At 41.3% G+C, this 23,322-nt stretch overlaps 3 long non-coding RNA genes across 3 annotated transcripts in view; 1 reads left to right on the top strand and 2 right to left on the bottom strand.

Annotated features, from left to right (window-relative positions):
- LOC309400370 overlaps positions 1-23,322 on the top strand; it is a 74,648-nt gene that overhangs the window by 48,079 nt on the left and 3,247 nt on the right. The gene's annotated exons all lie outside the window — the stretch shown is intronic.
- LOC309400369 lies at positions 11,360-15,921 on the bottom strand. Its single transcript, XR_014176646.1, has 4 exons — positions 15,900-15,921; positions 13,968-14,137; positions 12,282-12,438; positions 11,360-11,430 (listed from the first exon to the last, which is right to left on the bottom strand). It is a non-coding gene; the product is annotated as an uncharacterized lncRNA (long non-coding RNA).
- LOC309400347 lies at positions 20,130-22,682 on the bottom strand. The gene is made up of 3 exons (XR_014176642.1): positions 22,587-22,682; positions 21,680-21,790; positions 20,130-20,222 (listed from the first exon to the last, which is right to left on the bottom strand). It is a non-coding gene; the product is annotated as an uncharacterized lncRNA (long non-coding RNA).

Here is a 23,322-nt window from a genome sequence, read left to right as displayed (position 1 = left end):
GGCTTCTGCCACCCATGGATTCCATCATTTGGGGAACTAGTTAAACCCTTAATACAATTAACAGAAAAGGCTATGCCCAACCCCATTGAATTGACCAACTCCTTAGACCAAACTCTAAAATAAATCAAACAGACATTAGCCTCAGCCCCAGCACTGGGACTTCCAGACTACAAAAAACCTTTTACATTATTCATTCATGAAAACACAGGAGTAGCGTCAGGGGTTTTAACACAAACATTTGGCCCCGTGCAACGTCCAGTCGCTTATTACTCAGTAACCCTAGACCTGGTAGCTCAAGGAGCCGTACCATGCCTCAGAGCAGTGGCAGCAACAGTAGAAATTGTAAGAAAGTCAAAAGACATAGTCCTGGGACACCCGCTGCTTTTAAAGGTACCTCACGAGTTTTTTGCGATTCTGTTAAAATCACAAATGCAAGCCTTCACACAGCAGCGCCTAGCACGATATGAGGCTGAATTATTTACAACAGACCACATAACATTGCTTATCCCTGAGAACTGGTCCTTCAAAGAGATAGTGGGAACTGGTGTTTCCAGAGGGAAAATGAACACAAAATCCCATGGTGGATTGTGTTGAAAGCCAAATGGGAAGTAGGGGTGGCTGGAATGGCCTTGGGCACCTTCCAGTAGTCAGATTCCCCTCCCATCGGTAAAAGAACGAGTGGAGGTGGGAGCGAGAAAGTGACTTTCTGTTGGAAGAGCTTGTGAGCAGAGGGAGACATGCTGCGAGTTAATTTCACATCTACAAGGGTTTTCCTGGGGGCAAGGTACATTTCAGATGGGCATTGTTCCTCTGATAGTGACCCCATTCTCCAACCCAGAATGCCGGGTTCCTCATCATCATCATCATCAATTTAAATTTATTAGCCGCTCCCTTTCCGAATAGGACTCGGGGCGGCGTACAATGGAGTAAAAAACATATAACATTTACATGTTATATCGTTTGATGCACAAGGACTATCGTAGCTTTGTTGTTGTTGTTGTTTTCAAAGATCTTGCTCAACTGAAACAGCATGAAAAGGTAAAGATCCAGCAGACAGACACAACCAGTATTTTTGACCCAGGGCAGGATCAGACTGATTGATTAAGCTTTGACCTAACTCCAGCACTCTTTATAGTCTCCTTTTCTCAATTGTTGCAGGGGCCTGTTTTCCCTATGCTGTGCCCCTTTTCTTACAGTGTTTGTCAGATAATTGATGTTAGGTGTTGGAATTGGTTTACGGTTCTGTCCCCAAGCATAAATGATGCATCATTGGTGGAAGCAGACCTGTACCACATCCTGTAACTTGATTCCACCCTGTTCTTCGGGATTTTTAGCATCCACGGATCTTTCTTCAAGAGCAAGGGGGGTTGCTCGGGTATTTTCGCAACATTCAAGACATTATCACTTAACAAGCTCATTGCCAATAACAGCCAGAGCCACAAAAGGCTCATAATTGTCCCTCACACAAAACTTCTCCTAACACAATTCTTTTATCCTACTGAATCACTGCATCAGGGAGGGGTTATATATAGTTTAAGGAATGGCAATATCAGATTTGGGCAATCCACAAAACCAAATCTTATTTGCTAAACATATCACCCACAATCCAAAAACTCCTATTATACTGCAAAGAACTCATTCCCACGGTTCCTCAAACATAAGTGTCATCAGATGATTCATTTTCCTCTTGATTACAATTAATGATCTTAGCCTCAGCACCTGTCTTCCTCTGGAGGGGACAATTCCTGAGGGATGAATATGCAATACAACAAATAAGTACATTCACTAAAGCGATAGTACAGTTATAACTATGAATACTTGGCTTGCCATTTCCTGACAGGTGCTCACACTTTCTAATACATCTTATATCTAATAAATGAAACGTTGTCTTCCTCCTCCAAATCTTCAGCAATACGTCGAGAAGTCAGCTTCCAGGGGGGTGACTTCAGTAGGTCCTCTTCTGCCCCGTAATTCTGCCCATTGCTGGTAGGGCAGTTTTTAGGGGGTGTTTCTTTAAGCATATCACTACAGGACAGGCTTCTTCCTGGTCTGCCTCCCAATACTCATCAGCAGCTGGCTCAACTCGAGTCTAGTGAATCCAAAACTTGGATTCCAACACTTTTACTGCAAGTGGAGAACACATGACCACAGTATATGGGCCCTTCCATCTAGGTTTCAAATTCTTCCCTTTCCAGTGTTTTACCACACTCTGTCCCCCATCTGAATATTATGACTGGAAGTTGTTAAAAATGGTGGTGTAAGGGAGACACAATACTGTTGGATTTCTTGTATTTATTTATTCAATTATCCCAGCATTTGATTCACCCCAGCTGTCCTAGGTCCCCTATATGATTTTTCAAATTATGGCTTATAACCGGTGGCTGTCCAAACATCATTTCAAAAGGAGATAATTTAAGTTCTTTATATGGAGTACATCTCACAGACCAGAGAGCTAAGGGTAAGGCTACCCATTTAAGGTGGGTTTCAAAACACACCTTATTTTTTCCTTAACAGTGCAATTCACACATTTGCTTAATTTCTTTCCTGAGGCAGTTAAAAGACCTCTTTCCCTATAATCAGCAGTATTGATATGCAAAGTAAGGACGGCATACAGAGTCAGTTCAGATGTTCACCCTTTCATTCTTTGTCCTCTCTAATGCACAGATTAAAGCCCATAATTCTGCTACTTGGGCAAGAGAGACTACTGCATAGCCTGCATAATGTTCTCCCATAGTAATGAAGCTTGATCCATCAGTGAACAAGTTATAGTCTGCATATTTCAACGGCAGGTCAGTTAAGTCTGGTCTGCATGAAAACTGATTCTCAATGGTTTTCATACAATTATGCTCAATTTCGGGTCCTGGTATTGGCAAAAAGGTGGCAGGGTTTAGGGCATTTGTTTGCTTCAAGGTCACTTGTGGATTTTGAGTCAGGAGTGCCTGATATTTGTAAATGTCCCTTCATTTCTAAAATTCCTTGAATTGCATGGCTAGCGTAGATATTGGTAGGCTGTCTGAAAGTTAATTTATAAGCTTCCTCCATTAGGAGAGCCGTGGCGGCTAGAATTTTAGGCAATGTGGCCAGCCTTTTGCAACAGTCCAGTTGCTTAGATAGATAAGCCACAGGTTGTTGCCAACTTCCTTTTTCTTATCAGAGCCCGAGATAATTCTGACTTTAGGGCTTTGTACGCCTGTTTCTGCTTTAAACCCCAAGCAAGGGTTCTTCTTTTTTTTCCCACCCCCCTTCGTAGATGCGTAAGGAGGTTTGGCTAGAAGCGTGAAATTTGAAATCCTCATTCTGCAATATCCTGCTGCACCTAGGAATTCTCGCAACTCTTTCCTGTTCATGGGTTCACAATTTGACATACAGCTTCTTTTCGCTCATTTCCTATTACTATTTGTTCCTGACTTATGGTGTACCTTAAGTATTTAACTTGGGGTTTTTCCAGCTTTTTGCCTTGGGGCACAATGTCCCTTGTCCATTAACAGATGAAGCAATTGATTGATTGGTATTTTTTTTTCAACAAATCTCCTTCGTCTGTTTGGTTACTGAGATATTATCTACATATTGGAGTAGCACATTTCCATCTTCGCAAGGCTGGAAATTTTCTAGGTCTGAGGCAAAGGCTTCACCAAAAAGGTAGGTGAATTTTTAAATCCTTGGAGAAACCTAGTCCAAGCAAACAGCCTCTTTTGACCTGTTACTGGGTTTTTCCTACTCAAAAGCAAACAGTTTTTAGTTGTCTCTATGTATTTGAGATGGTGAAGAAGGCATAGGCAAACAGGCATGGCTAGAGGCTTTACTTGTATAATTATTGGTGCATGATGATGCGCATGGCCTGGTGGATTCTTTAACCACCATTGCCATATCTCATCTGGGGGAGTGCCTCATCATTAGAGCCATTATATCTTCCTCAAAGGACAGTGTAGCTCCCATTTTGCATAGGATATCATGACCCAAAAGAGGAACTGGGCATTCAAGCATGTCTTGGGACATTCTTATAGCCAGCTATATGCACAAATACCCTGAAACAACACTTTCAGGCCTGTGGAAGAGTCTGTCCCTTTAAATCTTCAATTTTCTTTCCTTGGGAAACATGTGGCTCATTCTCCAAGCAGTGGGAAAACTCAGAGAGCAGTTTATATCCTAACTATCATTCCCCACAGCTTCAAGCCCCAGCTGAAAAGCTTACTTATTTTGCCAGCTGGTTAAACATATCAAAATCAATTGAACACCATTCAATTCTACATGTTATTAGTATAGATACACACCTAAGAATTACATCAAATTAATCAAGTCCAATTACCTAGATCTTCCTATTCAATAGGCTTTACCTTTTCATGACCTGCTAAATTTCTTACTTTTGCTCGAAGTTATGCCCGTTGTTCTATCTCCTTAAGCACTAGATTGTTAATACCTGTCTCTGCCCTGGGTGTTCCGTTTCTAATTTAGATCTCTAATTTTTAAAGATCCAAACCTTTCTATCGACCTCCCAGCCGCACTGGCATATTTTTAAAGATCAAGATGTATAGAGACGGCTTCCGGTTCTGGCTGCGGTTCGCGACGGGCAAGTTTTGCTCACCCTGCGCACTCCTGGTGGGCTCCCCTTTGATCGGGGGGGCACAGGATGCCCTGGAGGGGCTCCTGCTGAGGGGGCGGCGTAGCGGGGGATCTCCTGTGTTGGCGGCGGCCGGGGGGGGGGCCCGCATTGCCCTAGGCACCGGGAGGCAAGAGGGGAGGCGCCGTGGCGTCTTCACGTTGAGGCAGCCGGATGAAACTCGAGATTCGAAGGACGCAGTTGCTGTGCTGTGAGATGGAGATTCCCCCCGTTCCCTTTGATGATTGAATGAAAATAAACAGACTGTCAGCTATTTGGAAAGATCTTCAATTTGTGGCTGGGAAGTGTGATTGGAGGGAGGGGGATTTCCCCCCCCCCTTGGACAAGCGGCTTGAAACTGTTTTGCTCCCTGCCCCCAGAAGAGGAGGGGGGGGAGCCTTGGTGTTAGGGTTCTAAATACCATGCAGAAATAAATCATTGTCCAAGGCAAAACATCCTTAAAAGTGCAATTTATTCCGCAGGCATGTTAGCACGGCTATGGAAAATTTCAACTCTGAATTACATCCTGTAAGTTCACCTAGTTGAAAGTTCATGATCTCTCCCCACACCCACAAATCCATCACATGTTCCAATCATCATCTTGCACGCTGGCATGTACACCCATCTTCTTCCGGCCAGGTGTCGAGGTGCTGAAACAAAAGATGACCTTGGCTTCTACAAAAGAATGTCAACAATCCATTCTACAATCCTACTCCTTTCTATTCCCCCCTCCCAACTACTACACTATTGAAACAGCATAGAGAATTATTAAAAAGTGTGGCAGGCCAAAGATCCTAAAAAGAATATAATTACAGGCCTGACACTTGGAATGGAATCACCCTCGTAGCAAAAAGCAGATTTCCTTTACTGCAATTGTGAAATGAGGTGATGATCTGTTGTATTTTGAAAACTTTGAAAACTTTTGCCTTGGGATCCCGGAGCTGGCAGGGCAAGATGGCACACTTCCGTTGTCTTTATGTACTTTGAAGTTTGACTCCACCTACAGAAGTTGCTGGCATTTTGTCTTTGTCTCCGTGGCACTCAGAGAAGTCTCGTGTTACATCTTAACCTGGACTTGGAACAAAGGACTTTATTGCTTTATTACCTAGGTCCCTATTTGTCTGGGCTCCTCTGCCTCGCAATCTCTCTCGGCTACCCACCTCCCCAGTTGCTTTTTTTTTGTATTGACATTTTCATCTCTGAGCTCTGATTACCACAATGCCACCCAAAAGACCACCACCAGGGAAGCCGGGATTTGCGGCCTCCACCCCAACATCCTCAACGTCCAGCCCCAGCGGACAACAGACACTAACTTCCTTGTTCCAGCCCAAGCCCTCTGAGGTGGACTTTCAACAGATGTTTGAACAACTCTTAAAGGGGCAGGAGGAATTTAAAAATCAACTGAAAGAAATGAATGAGCAGATCAGAGAGAATAAAGACCATGTGACCCAAAACTCACAGAGACTGGAACTTTTGGAGGAGGGAACGGCTGAGATGAGAAGAGAGGTGAAGGGAGTGCAGAAAGGAAATCAAGAACTGGAGAACCACCAGATAAAAATGGAATTTGAACGAATGTCCTTCTTTCTTAGGTTCCAAAATGTAATTGAAGCTGATGATGAAAACTTGAGGGATATTATGGCAAATTTATTGGCTGAATTTATTGGAAAAGACAGACAACAGATGGGGTGGGACATGGACCTGGTTTATAGAGTAAACTCAACATATGCTAGAACTCACAATGTTCCAAGGGAGGTACACATCAAATTTCTTAGAAAGACCACAAGAGACGAGATTCTGAGTGCACAAAGGGGGCAAACATTAAAATATAAGGATAGAGAAATAGCCCTTCTGAAACAGATCCTAAAGAAAGTTAGAGATAAAAGAAAAAAATATTCGCTCTTAGCGAATAAATTATACCAGAAAGGGGTGTGGTTTCGATGGCTGTTGCCAGAAGGTATGCTAATATTCTGGCAGAACACGAGAGTTAGAATCAACACGACCACTGAGGCCGAGGCCTTTATGGAAAAAAATTAAGTCCTCCTAGATCAGCGATGGCGAACCTTTTTTGGCTCGCGTGCCACAAGTGGGGGGAGCATGGGGGGGTCGTGTGCAGGCGTGCCGCACTCATAATGCAATGCGCCCCCCCAGTGCGCATGCACGCACAACACCACGCCCCCTCCATTTTTACATGCTTTTTTCGCCCTCCCCAGGCTCCAGAGGCTTTATAGGAGCCTGTGGAGGGCGAAAAGAGCCTCCCCCGCCCCCCCGGAGGCTTCAGGGAACATCCGGAGGCTTCCCTGAAGCCTTCGGAATGTTTAAAACCACCCTCCGAGCAACCCGGAAGTGACTTCCGGGTTGCTCGGAGAGTCGTTTTAAGCGCTCCGACGGCTTCAGGGAAGCCTCGGGACGGTCCCTGAACAGGCACGAGACGTGCCTCTCCATCGCCCGGGTCCGGAGCGCCTCCGCCGCGCGGTGCCTCGGGCCCGGCGTCCTTGCGCCGCTTCGCCCAGCCTCGGCGCGCTCGCCAGGGCCCGGCCTTCACATCGCCGCCGCCGCCGCCAGGACGGGCTCGATGAAGCGAAGTCCATTGGGCCTCGGCCGCGCCGCCCTCGCCGCCACCTCCTCCTCCTCCTCTAGCCGTACCACGCCAGGCAGGCCACGCCGCATCGTGCTCAGCCCCGCGGGCGGCTCCGTCCTCGGAGCTTGGCTGCCTGCCGCCTTTCCCCTCCTTCAGAGTTCGAGCCGGAGGGGGAAAGGAGGAGAAGGAGAAGGAGGAGGAGGCTGGGCTGGGCCGTCGCCTTGACAACAAAGTCCCCTTCGCTTTCCCCCTCCCCCTTCCCCTCCCTTTCGGCTTAACCCTTGCGACGCCCGCGCAAAGCCCCGAGGGGATGGATTCCTGTGCGGGACGCATGGCAGGAAGGCTATAGAGTCCCCCCTCCCTCTGCCGTCCGGATGGTCCCTGAAGCCTTCGGAACGCTTAAAACGACCCTCTGAGCAACCCGGAAGTCACAGGCTCAGAGGGTGGTTTTAAGCGCTCCGAAGGCTTCAGGGAAGCCTCCGGACGGTCCCTGAAGCCTCGGGGGGGGGGCGGGGGAGGCTCTTTTCACCCTCCCCAGGCTCCTATAAAGCCTCTGGAGCCTGGGGAAGGCGAAAAATAGCTTTTAAAAAGGTGAACTCAGCTGGCCAGCGCACGCATGCGCACTGGCCAGCTGACAGGGCAGCGCCTTGCAAGTGGCACGCGTGCCATAGGTTCGCCATCACGGTCCTAGATAAACCTAATGACACTACACCGGACACACAGGACACGGGAGGTGCCGGAGCCCTGCCGGGGGGGGGGGGAGAAGAGGCAACATTGAGAAAACTCAGATCACAAAAATGAACTTGAAAATCTGTGTGATATAAAATGATTGAAATTATCTTAAGATAAAAGTTTATTGCTGACAAAATAGTACTTAGTAATAACAAACTAATGTATTAGTAAATGAAAGTTATGAGAATGGGGGGGAGGGACATTTCCTGCATAATGTAACTGTCAAAATTTGTACTTCATCCATTACCCCTTTCCTTGAATATTTTGTTTTAAAAACCAATAAAATTTTTGTTTATAACAAGATGTATAGAGACAATGTATAGAGATGTTTGTCCACACATTGTTTGCATTCGGCCAGGGTTCTATCTCCCAGCAGCGCTGGCATATTTTTAAAGATCCAGATGTATGGAGACTTTCATTAACACATCGTTTGCATCTGGGTAGGGCTCTTGATTCATCTGATGGTGGCCAGAATCTGAGGCCCTAGTCAAAGGCACCCCAAACCTTGGCACAATGTCTTTTAGTACACACAAAACCAAGAGATCTCTAAATCTCACTTTCTGGGAAAATTGTGGGGACATCTATTTGCCACACTGCACCTGGGAGCCCTGTAGAAGGACTTCCAAAGGAAGTTTCCATCCTGTCTTTGGGTTGTTTTGTCACAACAGAAACAGGCTGCAGCAACCTGATTAACAACAGCATGTGTGCCTCTAACTACCGAGCCCCGTAAACAACCTCCTCAACAATTCTTCTGGCAGGCCCCCTTGCCTCCCCTCTATCTAAGAGCCTTGGGGAGAAAAAAATGTGTTTCCTCTTGCCTTTTGAAGTTCCTTCTTCTCTGAGGTTTTGAGCCCTAATTAATCTACGCTTTGTATGCTCATTCCACAAGTTCAGAGATGCCTTTCCTGGCCCCCCCTTTTCCCCTAATGTCATCTGCAGAGTGACCAATGAAGATACATTACAATACAATAGCAGAGTTGGAAGGGACCTTGGAGGTCTTCTAGTCCAACCCCCTGCCCAGGCAGGAAACCCTATACCGTTTCAGACAAATGGCTATCCAACATCTTTTTAAAGACTTCCAGTGTTGGGGCATTCACAACTTCTGGAGGCAAGCTGTTCCACTGATTAATTGTTCTAACTGTCAGGAAGTTTCTCCTCAGTTCTAAGTTGCTTCTCTCTTTGATTAGTTTACACCCATTGCTTCTTGTTCTATCCTCAGGTGCCTTGGAGAATAGTTTTTTGACTCCCTCTTCTTTGTTGCTCTTTTCTGCACTCTTTCTAGAGTCTCCACATCTTTTCTACATCGTGGTGACCAAAACTGAATGCAGTATTCCAAGTGTGGCCTTACCAAGGCCTTATAAAGTGGTATTAACACTTCACGTGATCTTGATTCTATCCCTCTGTTGTGCAGCCTAGAAATGTGTTGGCTTTTTTGGCAGCTGCTGCACCCTGCTGGCTCATATTTAAATGGTTGTCCACTAGGACTCCAAGATTCCTTTCACAGTTACTACTGTTGAGCAAGGTACCACCTATTCTGTACCTGTGCATTTCATTTTTGTTGGCTAAATGTAGAACCTTATTCTTTTCACCATTGAATTTCATTTTATTAGATAGTGCCCAATGTTCAAGTTTGTCAACATCCTTCTGTATCTTTAGCCTATCTTCTGGAGATCATATTGACCATTCTCTTATTTTCTTCAACCTCAGGATCTAATGTGGTATATTGCCTAAAGGTTTGGTAAATGCATTCTAGGAATTCCCCTGGGTTTTCATTCTGTTTCTGTTGAATTTAATAGAACTTCCATAAATTCTTAACTTTTGTTTGAATCCTAACAAAACTAAGGTCCAATAGTTTTGCAGCTGAATGTACTATGGTTCCCAATCTGGTTCCTTCAGTAACCAAGTCCAGTCTGGATTATTATTATTATTATTATTATTATTATTATTATTATTATTATTATTATTATTATTATTATTATTATTATTATTCATCTGCAAAGGCTTATTCATGGTTACCTTTACCAGCCTTTTCTCTGTGGTTAATAAAATTTCCATCAGACTTTTTATGTCAGCCCAAGCAGACTGGTGAGTTCAGAAAAATGGATGCAAAATGGACATGCATCTCATCTGGATTTTCTCTATAAGCAGGAATTTGATTTTTCCAATTATATAAATCAGCCATTGAGAATGGAGCATATATCCACACCTTACGTAGCTCCCCCTCAGCTTCTGCCAATAAAATTCCCTTAGGGGCAATTTGAGGCTTTTATCTCAATTGCTCCCTTGGACCAGGTTTGTGGTCCACTTGATCTGTCCCTTAGATAACCTTTTTTGGTTTTCTTTCTCCTGGCCCCACCTAATGGGACCGTTTGTTCTTTCTTTTTAACAAAACCAAAAAACACTTAAATACATCATCAAGGACAACCATGCAAGTTAAAACAGACAGGAACTAAATGTTTCCTTGAGACTCTCTTTTTCTCTGCCAGATACTTTACTAAAACTCTCTCAAAGCTTTTTTTCTCCTCAACATGCATTGGAGAGGTGTTCGAGGAATGTTCCCCACCTTCCCATGTTCTATTTCTAAGACACTGTCACCGACCTGGGGTGCCGGAATACCACGGTCACTTCCAGGAACTGCGATGACTTAACCACCCACACAAACCCAGAGCCTCATTAGGATACGACGGTTCCATTTGGAAGGGACGCTATCCCGGGCTCAGGGGGGTGATCGGGCCCCCTCTTCCACTCCTAACCGAGTGGGTCTACAATTCTTTTGATACTTGCCTGCAGGCGTCTTCTTTCTCAGCTGGCGTAATTTTTTAACTTTTCCTGATCCTGGTCATATTCTTGGATCGGTGGTGTCCTCCAGATGCCCAAGAGAGGTTGTCGGCCCCCTTCCAGAGAAAGATCTCTGTGGCGCCTGAAGAAGGGCGAGATGGCCTCGATGGGGCACCGGTCGGTCCGTTCCGTCCTCAGCGAAATTTCGCTCTAAGTCCTGCCACGGTCGCCAGAATTGTTGCAGAAAATGACAGGCATTAGACTTCTCAGGATACAGGAAAAGTTCATTTGGCAGCCAGGTTCAGAAACGTTGGCCCATGGCTAACGTTGTGAATTTCTGAACGACATTCATTATCGAAGCACGCATTCTGATACATTCTCAAAGACAGTGTAACACGGAAACACTTTACTCATTTCTTATTGGTTACCTTGAGGAAAAAGCCTTATAAGGAGATGGGGGTCTTACTTCTTCTTTTGTTACAGGTATGGACTACGTGCCATTAACAAACTTTAATTGAACCTTGTGGTTTTGGACTTTTGACATAGGGACATTTGCTGGAACATGTTGTGGTTGAAGGCTGATGACATTTCCCTGTCCCTTTAAGCAAGCTTCTAACTGTTCCTTTTATGCCATGTCTTCATTCTTATATTTTAATCCATATTTTATTCTACTTTAGAATGATATCACAGAATTCTAGACCAGCACCTTCCAAATAGGCTTTCATATCCTGAATCAACGAGGTTCCTGCACACACAGGAACATAAAGGTTTGCCTGAGATGTTGAAAACCATTGACTTAGTTATAACAGAACAGCTAGAAGTGACTTGCAATTATGTATCTACCTTTTCAGTGCAATGCAATGCCATCAAAAGGAATTTCGTAATATTTGATAATCTAAGGTACCAAATTACCTAAGTCAAGTTACTGACTATAGACGTGTCCATATAGTTTTCTTGGCAACAATGTAGAACTGATTTGCAATTGCTTCTACTGCGAAGATTTTTTTCAGTTTCTCTGTCTCTCACACAACCTGATTTGTTTTTTTAAAGCCGAAGTAAGCTACGAGGTATTATTGTATTATTTCTAAATTTTGAAATGACAAATTGATTAGCTAAGCAAAATAGTTAACAGATACGAGTTACTGCACAGTCGAATTACAAAGCTGAACATCAGAAATCTAATACCTGGGGGAAGTTTGAAGAATTTTAATTGCCAAAATATTAATTATTTCTCATAGGGGTAAGCTTTTCTTCATCTCAAGCAAACTGATCATAATCAGCAGTGTCAGAGATTAGCACATAAATTGGAAAATATACCGGTAATTGGAGATATGAAAAATACATTTTCATTTTTTCCTCCTATAGAACGATCAAAGGATTATTCTTTCAAAATACCGCGGCTTTAAATTTAAAGAGAATACAGTATCAGTTTTAGCAATAAGAGGCAGTTAGATAAGTTATGTCCATGTAGGTACTACTCCAGGTATTCTCAACCTATTACCATTTTAATGACAGTTTGAAGTTTCAATAGCACTGAAAAAAGCCAGTTACTGTAGCGTGAAAACAATAGTTCATCTTGGATGGAAGATACATTACCGATATCAAGAGGCTGATCAGAATGCGTTCGAAGTGGAGGTTGCTGCTTCCTTCGTACTATCTCTACTATCAAAGATGAAGAAAGATGTTCAAATTCTTTCATCATTATTACCTGATTAAAGTGTGATTCTTTTACCACAAAATTTAGACAGTGTTCCTAAAAAAAAGAGAGAAGGATATGTGTGCAAATGGGTACATATACATGAGCTGCCATGTTGTAAGAAAATCATGTTTGGAACATTTTTTCTACAATTTCAAAAAATTGTAGAAAACTTCTACAATATAATAAAATAAAAATTCTACAACAAGAGTTTAAATGACTAGTTTTGCAATGGGGAGAGGGGGCGGTCTATAAATTTAATAAACCTTAAACCTTAACTCTATGAATATGCAATATTTATAGAAGCTAATTCTGAAAGATTCAAATTCAGAAATTTACAGAGCCAGCCAGTTTATTTCTCTTCCTTTGATTCTTGCCAAAGTTCTTTAACAGAGTCTCTCTAAATGAGGAAAATATTGGCTTGCATACCTTCTCCTTTAGTTGCAACATCTACTTTTCTATTTTATTTAACCTATGGGATCAGGTCCATTTACTTTTTATTTCCCAATGGAGCTGGAATCTCCCTTAAACAATTCAAGTTTGTAGTTTACTGTTGTGGTCCACCGGCGGCCTGCAGAGCTGGCAGCATAGTCAGACATTGAAGAGGTTGGGGAGGAACATGGACCAGTCCTGGAGTCTGGGGAAGGCTTGGATGAGGGTTCTGCGTCGGAGGCAGAGAGGGGGCCAGGGCCATCTGAGAGTTATATACTTCCTCCGGAGCCTCCAGAGTTGAACATCAGTGAGGCAGAGGAACAGGCTCCCCCTGTTCCCAGTGTGCACATGCGCAGAGCTGCCAGAAGGCAAGAACAGTTAAGACAAAAGGATGACTCAGGAGTAAGGCTTGGAGGTGATTGGCCCCTCCCATGGGACATAAAGGAGAAGCAAAGGCACATGAGCCTTTGCAGGAAGCACCTTTGTTCCTGCTAGTCGGTTTATATTCTGAAGCTCCGTTTTGACTCTTTGCTCCATGTGGCCTTGCCAAGTTAATTGCCAATTAGGTCTTTGGCAGCGTTTCAAGAATGATAGAGGCGGGTACTTATCAGCCTTATTCCGAAGGACTTTGGCAGCCTACTGTCGGACTCTTTACAAACTATTTGGAACTCATTATGGGCTGTGAATGAGCATAATTCACAGCCTTTGAAATAAAAAGAGGATTTTTGGGACTAAGCGTCTGCTTTTTACTGTATCAGGAAGCCTAGGTCAGAACATCTACTGATACATGAACAATGGAAAAAAGCTGAAGCACATGTAAGAATGGGTGGCTTCATTCAAGAAAAGTACTTGAAAATTGATTGCCTGGTACCAGAATTTTCAAGTTAGTTTAAAATGAAACAGTTTTATATATGAAAATTCATTAATTCTACACACACACACTAAAGATTTAGTATTGACTAGCTGGACAAATCCCTGCAGTTTTCTTAGGAAGAGTTTGGAAGTGGTTTGGTCACTTGCTAACGTTAACAGACAGTGAGTGATCCATGGTTATGCTGCTGGCTTTGTGCCCAAGGCAGGACTAGAATTCACAATTTCCTGATTTCTAGCCTGTGCTTCAACCACTAAGACTATAATTTTCAAAAATACCCTACCTTCAGCTGATCCAGCTGAAGTTTGTTTGCATTTTCACATACAACAAGTACATTCTGCAGATCTACTGAGGCCTCAATGTATTGGACACAGAGTTGTTCCAATCGGGATAGTTTGAAGTTAAGAGCCAACTTGTACACATCCATGATTAGCAGAACATCTTGCACATGCCCTATGTCACAATAAAAAATAATAATTGTGCATACTGAAAACAATATGACAGGTGAGAAAGCAGGCAGGAAAGATAATAATTTGATTCCCAATATTAATATTGCAATAATGAATCTCTAAAGGCCTATATTAAAATGCTGTTAAAGCATGTACATGTTAAGAATGTTTGTTAAGAAATGCAATACAGAGCAATAAAATACAAAAAGATAAAAACAGTATGATGGAAGTTGAGAGATATCTGCATTACCCTGAGTACAGACCTATGACTGCGATGGAGCCTGCCCATTACAATCATAAGTTGTGGCAGTCATTAATACCCACATAATTGCCTCACTTAATTACCACAATCCCTGCATTCCCTGTTGTGGTCATTAAATGACATTGCAGGCATTAGTGTAGCACAGGGTACCTCATGGGGTGGTGGAGGCCCTGAGAGGCCAGGTACAAGCCAGGTCAGTACTGCAGCATTTTACTGTGGTCTCTCTAAACTCTTTTTATATTTTTGGCTCCCTCTTCTCTGGGAGTTGAAAGAGCTGCCTGCCAAAGAATTTCAGCTCTTCCCTGACATTGGAAAGGGACTCCTTCAGCTCTTTTCCTGCACCCCACCGAAGGACTTCAGCTTTTCTCAATAGGCAGCTCTTTCAGCTAACCCCCAGCAGAGAAGACTGCAGGTGACAATTACATGATCACATGGAGTTTGGCAACTAATTGTAAGTTTGAACAGGTTGCCAAGGACCCTGATTGTGATCATATGACTGGGGGGATAAGGGTACAATGTTTTTCAACATCTGGAAGTGCTTTGTGGGTCATAACAAAGCATCCTTTCTGAGGCTGTTATAATTCTGGACTGCCATTAAACAAATGGTTGTAAGTCAAACACTATCTTTAAAGTAGTGGTTCTCGAGATTACTGGTCACAAAAAAGGCGTTGCAAGATGAATCTTTAAGCCAGACAGCTACTAGCTTAATCTAGAAACACTGGCCTATAAAGCACATGTTCTGGCATTGCATATAGGGTTTTTAAAACTATTTATATAGGCTATTTAAAAATCTGATCACAAAAATTCTGCTCAGTAAGTAGGCTATTTGCTTGGGGACACAAACAGGGTGGGATAATAAAGTGATAAAATAACCACTTTATTCAAGCCTGTCTCAAATGGCTTCTCCTGTTCAAGAGTGTAATATAGGAAAGCACTTGGCTTATTATCTCCTCGAAAGACATTCCCCCCCCCCCCCTCTTTCCTTTTCCTTCTTATTGGTATTCATTTAAGCTCAAATTCTCAACACATCTCAGCTGAGAATTCATAGCCTCATTATTCAGCCTGCTGCTGGACGTTCTTAATTTTTTTTAAAAAAAATAGTTTTTGAAATAATTAAATTCTTAATTAAATTTAAGAATTCAAGGTTCTTAAATATTTCCTACAAATATTTCTTATAATGTTAGGCAAAGGCATCTTTCAATGGGCAGCTATTACCCGATTGCTAAGGATTTCTAATGCCCATTTTGCTCAGAGTTTCACACATCCTGTTGGGAACACGTCGACAGAACCACAGCCGTATTCTGGTCTGGTCTGTGACACACAGGCATAAGCATATTAAAATTTGCTGTGGATGGTGATTACATGAAATTTGCTTTTGGTTTTAGTATCATAAGCCTCTGGCACTAGTCACGTTTATTTTCTTTCTTTCTTAGAAAGACGAATTCCAAAAACAGACAGAGAAAACATGCACTACTTTTCCTAGGAATCAATTCTACTATTCTACCTTTGCGTGGGTATTTGTTTTTTTTTTAAACAAAGTTTTTTATTGGTTTTTTAATGTTTTACATAGGGAAAAGGTAGGGGAAAGGTTACAAATTTTGGCAGCTGCGAAATGCGGTAGGTGCACCCCCCCTACAAACTCATAGTATACATTTGCATAAAATTCAAATATTACATAATATCATATAGTCAGTGTGGTAAATTCAATTGGTAATTTCGGTCAGTTTATATCACGTGGATTTTCTTACTTATTTGTGTGATCTGAGCTTTCTTGATGTCGCCCCATCTCCCCCAGCTGGCAGTGCTCCGGCCCCTCCCGTGTCTTGTACATCTACTGGAGTGTCTTCTGGTTTTTCTAGAAGTAGTTTATTTTTTTCCATAAAGGCCTGCGCCTCTATGGGTGTATTAATTCTAACTCTTGTCTCCTCCCAGAATATTAGCATACCTTCAGGCAGTAACCATCGAAACCACACCCCCTTCTGGTATAGTTTATTCGCCAATTGCGAATAAAATTTTCTTTTCTCCCTCACTTTCTTGGGGATCTGTTTCAGAATGGTTATCTCCTTATCTTTGTATATCAAGGCTTGCCCCCTTTGTGCATTCAGGATTTCATCTCTTGTGCTTTTCCTAAGAAATTTAATGTGTACCTCCCTGGGGACATTGTGTGTTCTAGCATACGCTGAGTTCACTCTATAAGCCAGGTCTATTTCCCACCCCATCTGTTGTTTTTCCTTCTGAATATACTCAGCCAAAATGTTTGTCATGATGTCCCTTATATTTTCATCATCTGTCTCCATCACGTTCTGGAATCTAAGATAAAAAGACATTCTCTCAAACTCTATTTTCATTTGTTGGGTGTCAAGTTCTTTGTTTCCCCTCTGCACGCCCTCTATCCCTCCCTTCATCTCAGCCGCCCCATCTTCCAAAAGATCCAGTCTCTGTGAGTTCTTATTAATTTTATCCTGGTTGTCTTTAATTTCTTCTTTCATCTCCTTCAATTGTCTCTTTATTTCCTCTTGTCCCTGTAAAAGTTGTTGTAACATTTGATGAAGCTCCAGGTCCGTAGATTTAGGTTGCTTGAAGGCTATTAACATTGATTGTGTACTAGGACTGGAGGTTGCAGATGTTGGGGCTGAGGCAGCAAAGCCTGACTTTCCAGGAGGTGGTCTTTTAGATGCCATTGTTTATAAAATAAAGAGTCCAGTCAGTATAAAGAAGGATCAGTCAGATAGATAGAACAGCCAAGAGAGTCCAGGAGGCAGAGAGTCCAGGCACAGGGGAATTTTCTGATCACCCTGGCAAAAGAGCAGTCGTTTTTCACTCCAGGGGGTTCAGAAGCAAACAATCCACAAGAGAATTATCCAGGTAGCACGGAGACAAAGACCGGAAGCCTGAAGTTAAAAGGTGGAGTCAAGTCTCACATCTCATGAAGACAACGGAAGTGTGCCATCTTGCCCTGCCAGCTTCGGGTATTGAGGCAACAAATAAAGTTTTCAAAGTTCAAAGTTCCCAAGGCTTCCAGATCTCATTGTCTTAAACCTTAAAAGTTTAAATCTGAAAATCCATTTAATAGGGGTGTGACATCTTTAGTTTGGCTCTCCCCCTCCTCCTTCCCTTGGGGCTGAGAGCTCTCTTGTTTCCAGCCGCTTGTCCAAGGGGGGGGGAAATCCCCCTCCCCTCCAGCTGCACCTCTCCAAATCAAGCCAAAAGTTCAAGTTTGCACAGCAGACAAATTTTTTAGTTGGTAATAGGAATGAAGGGAGTCTGCACCTCACCGCTCCGCTGCTGCATCCTTCAGCTTTCTTTTTTCACTCCGAACAGCCTGTCAGCGAAGACGCGCCCACACGCCCTCCAATCTGCTCCCCGGTGCCTTGAGCGTGCAGGGGACTTCCCGCCGGCCGCTGCCGATGCAGGGATCCCCCGCGATGCCGCCCCTCCGGCAGGACGCCTCTACGGGGCATCCTGTGCCCCCCAAGGAGTGGGGAAGCCCACTGGGGAGCCGGAGCGAGCAATGAGTTGCCCGTCGCCGTCAGCCGCCGGAACCGGAAGTCTCCTTTGCGTGGGTATTTGATTTTGTCTGTGTAGAGGAACTGCATGAGGACTTCAAAGGGCTGAGCTTCAGCTTCCCGGATTGTCACTTCCAGCAGCGGCTGCAGGCGAGCCATCTTTACGTTGTTGCCTGCCATTTCCTTTTGGGGCGCCTCTTGTCCTTCCTCATTAATCTCTTGCTTAGATTTCTAATAAAGAGAGGGAAAAGTTAGGGTTAACATTATCTAAAAGTTAGGCTTATCTAAATTTGAAAAAAATGAATACATAAAAGTCAACTTTATTGTAAGCCAAATATTGCCACAAAATGAAACAATTACATGGTTATTAATATAGCCTTGCATATACAATCACATTAGACAAATTTGCCATCATTTTGGCTTTACCTGGTTATTAAAATTAAGATAGACTCTAATACAAATAGCAAACTAAATCTGATGATGGTATATATGTTAACATTTTCCCAAATATTATATCCTGTTGTAGGTACTGAAAAAAGAAATCACCCATCACTTCTAGACTACTTTTTAACTGAAAGCATCCGTGCCTTTGGATTATTTATATGACAGGTTCAATAGGCTAACATGAAAGCACCGATTTGCAGCTCTTTTCTTAATAAGTAATATTAGTGGCTTGTGACCCTCCTATCCATTTGTTTCAATTAGGTATGTATCAAAAGATACTGTGAATGGAGTTAATTAGAGAACATAATCATTAAACTTTAGCTAAGCAATGATAATGGTATCTAGTTAGTTCTAGTAGTAATATCCTTTATTGCATGCTTTTTACAGTAATATATTGCTGTAAACAGACCACAAATAAATGGCCTGATAGAGTTATTCTTGGAGAGAAGAGCTGATTGCTACAAACAAACATATTCTAACTTATGTTTATGGTTAAATATTAGTAATTTACACAATGTCCTCATTTACTGCAGAAGATAAATTGGAAAAGTGGGATCCAATAAATATTTGTAATAAATCATACCTGTTTCAGCCTTTCTTTTGCCTGTGTAATTTTCTTCCTCAGCCATTTACAGCGAGCTGTGACAATAGCTGCATACCCTCGGACCCACTCTTCTTTCTGTCAGAAATAGGGAGATAGCATGGAAAAGGAATTGCAGGATTTGCTGATCACTGAACATTAAAAATGCTATATATTGGAACATATATATGCAATATATATATGTTGCATTTGTGCTGATAAATAAATAAAGGGAGACTAGTATAGATCTATTTCAAGCTATTTAGCTCTCATCAGCTAGCCATACCCTTACATAAATAGCTTGAAATAGATCTATACTAGTCTCCCTTTATTTATTTATCAGCACAAATACAACACAAATATAAAAAAGGCAACATTAAAAATAAAAATATGGTTTTCTGCCTGCATGGTCTTCTGTATTTATATATATATTCTGTATATATATATATATATATATATATATATATATATATATATATATATATATATATATATATATATATATATATATATATATATATATTCTGTATATATATATATATATATATATATATATATATATATATATATATATATATATATATATATATATATATATATATATATATATATATATATATATATATATATATATATATATATATATATATATATATTCTGTATTTATATTTATATGCATATATATATATATATATATATATATATATACAGAATATATATATAAATACAGAAGACCATGCAGATGAACAGATATTACTAAGCCAAAGAAATGAGTTTTATATAGGCTGAGAATATATAGCAAACCAGTAACATAGTTCATCTATGGTCTTTATATAAGCAGTAACTATCTAATTGACATTCTTCTGGAATCAAGTAATTATATTGGGACTGGAGAAGTATCTGTTTTTGAAGTTATGAAAACTGCTTTCTTTAGCTGTTTTCTTTACTCATATCTCAAAAGCAGAAAACAACAGAACACATTTTTCACTTTCTCATCTTTCTTCTAAGCTTTTCTTTATTTTTTCTTTATCAATATAACAGGGAACTCATACACAGCCTGGCCACTGGAAATATTTCCAAGCCCCTTATCACCAGTTAATACAACTATATTAATAAATAACAGACAAAGTACAAAGTATATAATATATATACATATATTTCCTGCAGAGAAAACTTTTCAGCCATGTCATTAGAATTCACTTACCTCCCCAAGCACAAATTCTAGATCACTGAATTGCCTGTTTTCCCATAGTCTTCCATAGTCATCATGTAAAGTACATTTTGGATAACATGAAAACTGAAATCAAAAGTTATTGCTATGTTGCAGTCTGAAATGGAAAGTTTTACTGCTATGACCGACAGTTTGGCATGAACAGATTACATAAGTGTTATTAACTCTTTATGTCATTGAACCAATATAATGGTACACTATTTGGAAGATTTAACTCTCTTTGCTCTACACCAGTGGTTCTCAACCTTCCCAATGCTGCTACCCTTTAATACAGTTCCTCATGTTGTGGTGAACCCCAACCATAGAGGAGCTGTGTCTCGGTTCCTAAGACCATCGAAACTATGTGTTTTCCAATGGTCTTAGGCGACCCCTGTGAAAGGGTCGTTCGACCCCCAAAGGGGTCACGACCCACAGGTTGAGAACCGCTGCTCTACACCATTTTAATAAGAAATAGTATCAAGAAAAACTTTGACCTATAATTTATGCACACATACATACATATTCATTGTATTATTTCCTCTTAGGACAGAAAATGGCATGCAGAATGCAGAAACTGGGCAATAAATAGCAGACGAAAGAACTAATGATATAAGATAAGATAAAGATAAGGAAACAGAAGTGTAGATCAGAGGTCCCCAACCACTGGGCTGAGGTCTACTACCGGGCCATGGCCTATAAGGAATTGGGCTGTGAGAGTGGCTGGCTGGAATGCACACCTGCGTGTGTAGCTCAACTTGAGCAAGTGGCAGGTTGATGGGCACTTATCAATGTGTGCGCCAGTCTGCTATTTCTGCAAGTTGAGCTGCGTGCGTGCCGGCCCACTGCTCGTGCAAGGGCTGTCTGAATGCCAGCCACCGCTTGCATGGCCCAGTTCCCCTTGACTCCCCCCCAGCTAGGCTGCCGAGCCAAAAAGGTTGAGGACTGCTAGTGTGGGTTGTTTCTTGAAACACAACCATACAGAAGTAACTCTACATGGAAAAGTTATGTATATGAATAATAACTATTTACAACACAAACTGTTCAGAAGATCCAGGAATAAAATTAGACAACTTGCAATGTTGGAAACTACTCAATGTTATACAAAAAGAAAAATGGTGGGAAAAGTGGTGGGAGAACACAAGTTCAAATATGAAATCACATCAGCTGGATTCTAAATTTCTGTGAATGAAAATAACTCTGCTAGATCTTGATGCTTCTTAGTGTGAGATAACTCTGCACTTTAACTTGCTTCTGTGACAAGTTAACATTGCTCTCAACTTGTACATCAGATCTCAATTAGCTAAACAAGGAAACTTTTCCATTATATTCCGTAAAAATCATTTTTAATGTTAGATATCTCCCTGCAACTCTTGATATAAGATGTAGCAGTCTCTTCCTGATCAAAAAATCATGCTCCAAAATAGAATTCTATGCTATATAAATACTAAATAGTAAACTTACTGTAAATAGTAAGTTGTTCATTGTCAAAACTTAAACTAGTATCTTCTTATATTAATCAATGACCAACACTTTCAATATATTACCTGAAATCTATACATTTCTCCACTTCTGATGTTATTATCCACTGTCCCTCCAAAGATATACATGGCATCACAGATAACAGCTGCAGCATGGAAGAGTCTTCCAGTTGGCAACTAGAAACAAAGAATGCAAAACACCCTTTACAAATATTATGGTGCATAACCACAAATTCAGTTTTCCTCGCTGGTGCTCTGTAACCAATATTTTCTAGTCTAAAATCAGTTTTCAAGGCCTGAGATTCAACACAACTGTGTGGGAAATATAGCACATATGTTGATCCACCACCATATACAGATATACTATTGTATACAGGTCAGTTCATATTTAAAAAGAATAGAGTCTTTTTAATACAGACAAAGAAATAGAGAGAAAAACCTCTCAATCCAACATCAAACCAAGGAAAATGTATCTTAGTATTCATAAGAAAGAGTGGGTATATCCCTGAAGGGCAAAGCCTTCACTTTGTTTACCACTTCACAATGCTCCACCTCTCATCAGTAGACTAGCTGTGATTAAATGCCCCTTTTACCCAGGAACCGCCCCAATTATTCACATATATACCCCACACATTGTATAACATCCATTTCCTTAATGGATCTGACAAGCTTACAAATGTGCAATAAAACAACAAATGTTAAAACAAAACATAATAAAACTAAACTAAACATTTAACATATTCAACATCAAGACACCAAAACACTAAAAGGCCTGAGTGAATAAGTATTTTTATATTATTTAATAACCTGTTAAAATTCCAGTGGTAATTTGTTCCATGTTTAATAACAGCATTTATACCATTTACACTCTTTCTTCCTTCCTTCCTTATAATTCTATCTCTCATATATGAAATCAATTTGTTAAATCAGAGATTTTGCAAAGCTAATTAAAGGCAATTAATTATATTTTTACCTCACTATCTGGACTTGGCTGGATAACTTCCCATGTCTGAGAGTCAACATCATAGCAATGAAGTTCATTAGGCAACGTATTGTCTGCAGCACCACCAAATACATAGAGACACTTCTTTTCCTGTTCGTCTATTGCTTTCGTTTTCTCTGCTTTTGCAAGCTTTTACTGTTTTTTCAGATGGAGGGCGAATGAGAGGAGCGATTGCTTACAAGGACTCTCATGATAATGCCTGGAAGTTATCCTACACAGCAATGCAGTCATCTCCACAATGTTCAGAATTAGCTGCTGCTATTTTAGCTTTTCACACCTTTTCTCAACTGCCATTTAATCTAATTTCTGACTTTCATTATGTGTGTCAACTTATTTTTAATTTTCCAGGTGCTTACATCACACCCAGGATTGATTCTAATCTTATGGCTTTGTTCTTAACTTTGCAGCAATTATTACAAGACCGAAAGCATTTATATTTTGTTTCTCACATATGTAGTAATTTGTTTCTTCCTGGACCTCTCTCTGAAGGTACCATTCAAGCAGATGCTGCTGTCTATGTTTTACCTACTCTCCTTTCAGATCCATTCTTCAGTCACTTTTTTTTCATCATAGTGCCAGGGGGCTGGCACAAGCTTGCCATATTCCACTCGACCAGGCCAAGCAGAGTTAATCCCTGTGGTTTGGCCACTAATCAACTATGGCAAATGGATGTCACCTATGTTCCCTCTCTAGCTCCCTGGAAGTA

The sequence above is a fragment of the Natrix helvetica genome (assembly GCF_964273705.1).
Source record: "Natrix helvetica genome assembly, chromosome: W".
In the NCBI taxonomy this organism is placed as follows: Eukaryota; Metazoa; Chordata; class Lepidosauria; order Squamata; family Natricidae; genus Natrix; species Natrix helvetica.
Note: the sequence above shows the minus strand (reverse complement) of the source record. Positions and strands in the feature narration are given on the sequence as shown.